The following is a 7,062-nucleotide window of genomic DNA, read 5'->3' on the forward strand; positions in this document are numbered from 1 at the left end:
GAACTGATTTGGTGTAGCACATGTCACATAGTGATGTAACAAAATTAGTCAGCTGTATTCCAAGAAATGCCATATAAGATTGCCATCAAAGAGAGAAAGTTGATCATTTGTCAGACCTCAAGTCTGCTAAAAAATGAGAGAGTCTAGAATATGGATTGGAAATGCAAAATCTTTTACCTTTGCAAAAATGCATCGAATCCAAATGTGGTGGAAGGAATGTGTTATTAATGCTTACTGTAAGTTGGTGTAAAGCATAATATTTATTTCTAGAATAGTTGAGCAAATGTTGTTAATATAGAGCTATCATTGTTATTTCCAAAGTTTTATTCAAGGGATCTGGAACCCCCCCCCCCCCTCTTTCTTTATCCTGACATGAAGTCTGGGAAACAAATGAAACTTGGTATTAGGGTCAAAACATCCATCTGAATGCAGGAGCCCAATACTTAATATGTGATCATGCCTGATATCAACCTAGTAATTTCTTTTCTGTTTTTTGGCAATCCAGTCTTTATTTTCTTGTTTTTCATTAACCCAGTCAAATTTTCTTACCATATGAGATGGCCACATCTTCCTCAACAGACTGATTTGGTAAAGTCTTCAAAATTATACGCATGCTGTGTTCACAAAAGTTGCCCTTAAGAACCACAAAGGTGGCTGCAAGCAACAACTACCTAGGGAATTTAATTTGAGGGAGTGGGTGAATGAAATGGTTTGTTACCACCAAAGATAGGACTATAGGAAAAGAAACATCCGTGCATTGTAATACATTACGAAAATGGTCTCTTTGAATGAGACAGCAGCACTTACAAACACCTTTCAGTCTTTTCCCCGAAACAGGAGAGCAGAAAATCAGTCTAACTGAAATGATGTGAATTCTCTGTTGATACATTTTCTGAGAAAGGCAGACATCTTTGAGGGTAAACAGTTCTGTACAATGTCACTGAAATGATGTGAATTCTCTGTTATGTTTTCTTAGTAAGGCAGACATTTTGGAGAGTAAACAGTTCTGTATTTCCCATGAAATGGCGCAGCTGAAGAATTGATTATCTATGTATTCTAGGGACTCTGCATTGCATGTTTCATGTGGAAAAATTCTGAAGTTATCTGTGAAGTGGTCTTTAGATGGTGAAGAATTACAAAGTTGCACTTAAGCTTACTTAACCTTCAATGTTATTTTGATGATGCAAAAGTGACAATTTGTCATTTTCCAAATGATCGTTTACTGTGTACGAGCAAGCTTTTGGGTCCAATAGAATATTGTGTTGATTAATTGCATGTCACATAGCTCAGGCCGCAGTTCTCTGGAGGAGAGGGGAGAGATAATTGTGGTCTTTGTACACCCCTGTATTTGGACAATGGTCTTGTCTGCTCTGTGGTTGGTAGATAGGGGTGATGGCAGGGAGGGTTCTTCCATGTTTATGACCAGGGGAGAGAGCCAGGGTAAGAGCAGACACATGTACTGCTCAATAATGTCATGTCAGTTAGGCATAGTATGCTCTTAGTCTTGTCAGTGACCATGTTGTGTGGAAGTAAATATACCAACAACAAACCTTCCAGCTCCCATTGGTCACTAAATGTGTTGTTGTACTACCCATAGTTGTCACACATTAACGTGTTTGACCTGTTCTAAACAGAGTGGTTCCCCAACTCTGTGTAGTATGCAAGTTTTGAAGGACCAATCACACTTTTTGAGGATTATGTTTACATGGATGCTTGACCAGTAAAACCATTTTTTATTTTTTTTGCATATTAGTTTGGTTTCTTATTTCCAATGTCACAATAAAACCTTTTACATTTTCACTGGTAAATTGACATTTTCAGAACAATACCTATATGGATGATTCAGATCTTGCATACTTGATTTGATTTTTACAATGCAGAAGTTATTTTCATTGTTGCTGTATCCTTTTATTCTTGTTGAAAGAGCAAACATATTTTCTGTTAGCCAGCAAGCCACAGTATGATTTGCCTCACTGTACGTCTGTAAACAGCACATTACAGCATATGTGTGAATAAAGCTGTGAAATGTCATGTGCGCCAAGATATGAGGTCGTTTATCAACAAGCATGAAGGTTCAGTTCTTTCTTCTGTTTTTGTTCTTGTGTTTTTCTGTAGGTCAGTTATCTTTCAATGCTACAAGTGATCTAGCAAGAATACAATGTAGATGCTTTGTCTATGAATTTGTCGGACTGGAAAATGAGAGTTCTGGATAAGTACATGCTTTAACAAATATTGCTCCTTTACGATAGGAAAGAAAGTCTTCCCTACAAATGTACTTCTTCTAAAAGTCGGTGTGTACTGGTTACTTATGTTTGACCTTTGTCTCTCAACTTTGACAGTATGTGATTGAATTTTTACCCTTCCCCTCCCCAAATAGAAATGATATTGTCATAGAAATTGTTGACTGTAAGCCTTTTTTTTTTTCAAGAAATTAATTCAAGGACACCCATGCATTTGCTATTACAATAAGAGATGGCCTTTTGAACATACAACCAAAGGATATTGTGGTGTAGAGGCAATATTTCAGATTTTACTGGTTGCCTGTACAGGGTTTACAACAAATATGTTGAATGTCATTTTGTTTTCATCCTTTTCTTGAAGGTCAGCCAAAGCAAACTCAAAAATTGTGTCGCTATTACAAAGGCATTGCCTGACTTAGCAACAGCTATTGTCAACAGCCAGCTGTATGAGTAGAACAGGGAGGTGAGAAAAGATCTTCCCACCTCCGTGAGTAGAATGAAAGAAAATTGTGGAGTGTGTAGCTGAGTACCAATACCATGTGATGTAGGCTAGAAAATCAAAACAAAAAAGGAAAGAAAAGAATGGTCATTCATTTCAATACAGTACAATAGCCCTCTGCTGTCTAGTAGAAGAGTGTACTACAATTATGTTTCTGTGAAGCAGTTTTCTTACTAGTATGTTTACAACCATTCTAGTAGTGGGCCTTAGTAGAAGTTCTCCCCCACCCCCCAGTAGTAGACTACTTGTGACTGCTGCCATCAATTGCTTGTGGAAGATGATACGCCTTTTTGGCGCAGGAACACTCGCAAGTATCACATCCTGTGATGTGTCTAGCCTATTATATAATGCATTTTCAGAACGTGATGCGCATGGTGAAGAAAAATATCTAGCAATGTCATTTTATGCTATTACTGAATTTGTTACTAGCACTCTTTAAAAAAAAATCACACACCCAATGATGATATGAACAAAAAGAGTCAAAATCTGGAATAAATGTTTATTGTACTGCAATCTCACTGAATGAAGGACCATTTATATTTCGTACTGGTACTTGCCTTTCTCTCACTTGATCTTTATGGCAGTAAACAAGAGAAGTTGTTAATATACTATAATAGAGAGATTGGTATTTTGATACGTGTGATCTTATTTCCCCATGTGAAGGACATAATGTTTCCAACCAGACTTGGGTGAATATCGAGGAAGAGAGAAAAATATGGAGTCTCATGCTGTGTCCGGGACATAATGTGCAGACTAATTTACAAGATCAGGGCAAAGGGCAAAGAAAGTTTGGTTTAAGGGAAGATATTTTATTTGTGGATTACTGGAACTCAAGTTTACAGTGTATGTTATCTTACCTATTCCATCCACTTATGGAAAAAAAAGACAAAAACAAGCAAGCAAACAAACAATTTGATGTTGTTGGAAGCTCATGTGCTAATTGTACTTACAGATGTTATTCTGGTTTTTAAGACCCGGTGATCACAGCGATGAAATACAAGGAGCCGAAAATGTGGAAAATTACTGAATGCGAGGCAGACAGTCCAAGAACCTTTTTGTGCCCGTCTGGCTAGCTATGGTAGGGTATACCCTATGCTTGTGTCCAGCACTCCGTTTAATGCTGACCAAACATAGATCATCTGTCATTGCATTTCTAGGCAGTTCGCCTGAAAGAATTCTCTCACACTAGGAGGAGATAAAGTGCTCACTGCGTGTCGGTATCAGAAGGGTTCATCAAAACCTGACTTACAAAAAATACCATTTTTTGCCTATGTATGGAATGATTTTTAACAATACTGGTAAGCCTAAATTAATTATTACAGTGTATTGTTATTATTATTATAATTATAAGTATCATGATATTAGTATGTATGTATGTATGTAATGTTATGAATTGAATTATTTTCCAATATGATAGAATACAGAATGCATGCAGTCTATGTTTTTTGTGTGATAGAATTTGCCGAATTATAGGGGAACGGGCAGCTAATGATTTTTTTTTTTTGTCTTCGTTGGAATTTGCCTTTGTATACCGATGTTTGAGTGAGACAGTGAGTTTCTATGCACACAAGCGATTTTGAGACAGAGGGTGTCGGGGAATGAAGTGCTTGTAAAACCAAGTGTGGTTCACGTCATCTAGAATATTCTTAGGCATCAAATAGGGTTCTTTTGGACACCTTGTTGATGCTACTAGACCCCTCCTGCACCTCTGCCCCTCCCCCTACCCCCAACCGTTGGTTAGCCAACATCTGTAAACTTAAGAGGATGGGAGATATGTACAACACTTGTTGCAGTCATGTTGTGTCGGTCTGTGGTGCCTCTTGTACATTTTTGAGCTTTTTTCCCTTTCCACCAGTCTCCATCATGTCGTACTCTTTGTGCTGTAATTTTAAAATGAGAACGGAAATAGACGGTGCGTAATGTCGACCCAGAGATCAGTAAAACCAGGAGGAATTCCTAATGTAGAAGTAACATTACGTATAGCATGTGAGGGGAGAGAGAGTGCGTGAGAGAATGAGAGAGAGAGAGAGAGAGAGAATGCAGTTGTATAGATCACACTCCTTGCAATGAATGGGCGTATAAATGTGCAAATGTTGTACAGTGTCTTATGAGAATGCTACTTGAGTATGCTCCATTGCCATGCTTTCAACATCCTTGTACCATTTCCACTAGATTTGCCGGGGGTTATTCTTTTTTTTTTAACAGTTGTGTCTTCAAATGTATCAAAAATCAAACCAATACACTAGTTTCAGTAGGTCATTAGAGTAGAATCTGAACTGAATATGATATGTACAAACTTGTGTATAATGAAGAAAAAAGATAATCTAAAGCAATGTGAAATGCTGGTTGTGTTAAAGGATTATTATTGCTAATTAAAAAAAAAAGAGAAACAAAAAGTTATTCCACAGGCTAGCAGTGTGTTTCATGTTGATCTGTTTAGTTGTTTTTGTTTGTTTTTTCATCAACCAATGTGCCCCAAATGATTATCTTACATGCAGGTAATTAAAATTCTAAATGTTCTTTTTCATTATTTGTTGTTCCTTTTTTATGCACAGCATGTAAGACCATGATGGGGTAGATGAATGTTAGATGTACCTTTTTGATGATAGTGTAAAAGTATAACAATAGTTTGAACATTGTCTGTGCCGAGTGATTCTTATACTTGATATTTTCTTTCTTTTGTTTGAAATTGATGTTGATTTAAAGATGTTTCTAGCAGATTAATTGTCTAAACATCTGTTACATAACTGGTGTGCTTCATCAACTTTTAAATCTATCATTACCTTTGCCGACCTGCTTGTGTACAAAAGTTAATGACACTTCGGCATGGTGGTTGTAAGAGTGATAAGGAGTTTGGTAAAAGTGCCCTTCACATGTGAAATATAAACTGAACTTTTTTTTCCCCTTTATTCTCTCTATCTTGTTGCTGTTTGCTTGTAATCAGGCCAATGTAGGAAAGTTGCATTCAAATGAAATAAGATACAGGGTGAAATCTACCATTTTGTTAACTTATGTCATAGACCACTAAGGTTTCAAGGGCTTTTGATGGGCTTTGGAAAAATTGAAAAGTTCAGGCCGATAAGATTTGTGTATGCCATGTACTTTTGGATGGGAAAACACTGGATGGAAATGAAATGACTGCTACAAGAAAACATTTGACACATGTGCGTAATATCTATTGCTGAGACTTTTCAGAAGTGAAAAGGCTTGTCTCTTAGATCGGCCCAGAATATCAACAAGTAACTGTATGTGATATGCAGCAGGTTCATGAGCTTGCATGTGTAGAAGGATTAGAAGAAGAATATTTATCTTAATTTGAATACATTGTATTGGTTTGGCTTGGTGCATTCTTGAATTTTTAATGTACAGGATATTTCAGACAAGAGACACAATTTCCTGTATGGCTGTCAGAGGTATGCAGAAGTTGAAGTTGGTGCAAATATCTGAGGGAACTGATGCATTGGTGTATGTTGACATAGGTCGAGGAAACTACATCAAGTGTTTCAGCGTGCAGACACTGTATGTAACATGCTGCTCAATCACAGCTGGTATTCTTCCATGATTACCTATACTGTTATACTGGTGTTATAATAAGAAAGGTGAAAGTTGAATTGCAGTCTACAGGGCTAATGCCTTGATGTGTAGTCCGAGAGAGAAATGGTTTAATTCCTCAATAGAGATGTGTACATCAGTGAGGATAAGGAGCAAGAAGCAGACATGATGGGTAAATCTGACCAAGTACTCCAGGCATGAGAGATGCAGTTGAGATCGGGTTTTGAAATAGAGATGAAATTTATGTTTTAATTCATATCGGTGTATGGGATTGGAAAGTATGTGCTTCTCAATCTGTGAGTGTGTGTATGTGTGTGTTTTGAGTGTGTGTCGTGGTGTGAATTTGCAGGTGTCTTACAGAAGCTGGTAGAAAACATCATCCTATGAGGGCGCATTATCTTCCTCTTGTCTCTTATACACTGTACTTCCTTCAGTTGAAACAGAAGAAAGGAGTTTCAAGTTGAGAGGAAATAATCTTTGGCTGCTAATTCATCTCTGATAGTGTGTGTATCTGTCGTCGAGAGTTGTGTAGCCTGTGGAATACACTTTTTATTTTTGCCTTCGAGTACGAGTCGTGATGAAAATGGAAAATCTTGAGTTAGTTATATCAGTAAGCCTTTGAATACTTGCACAGCTATACCACACTATTCTGTAGTTTAGATTGTACCGATTCTACAAGAACATTAAAAAGTTTTTGAGTATGAAATATGTGTAAGCTATGAATACTACGCTTAACACAAGGGCATCGTACATTTCACGATGACTAAAGAA

The sequence above is a fragment of the Diadema antillarum genome, unplaced genomic scaffold (assembly GCF_040938485.1).
Source record: "Diadema antillarum isolate AM-2024a unplaced genomic scaffold, OU_Dant_1.0 scf00000014, whole genome shotgun sequence".
Classification (NCBI taxonomy): domain Eukaryota; kingdom Metazoa; phylum Echinodermata; class Echinoidea; order Diadematoida; family Diadematidae; genus Diadema; species Diadema antillarum.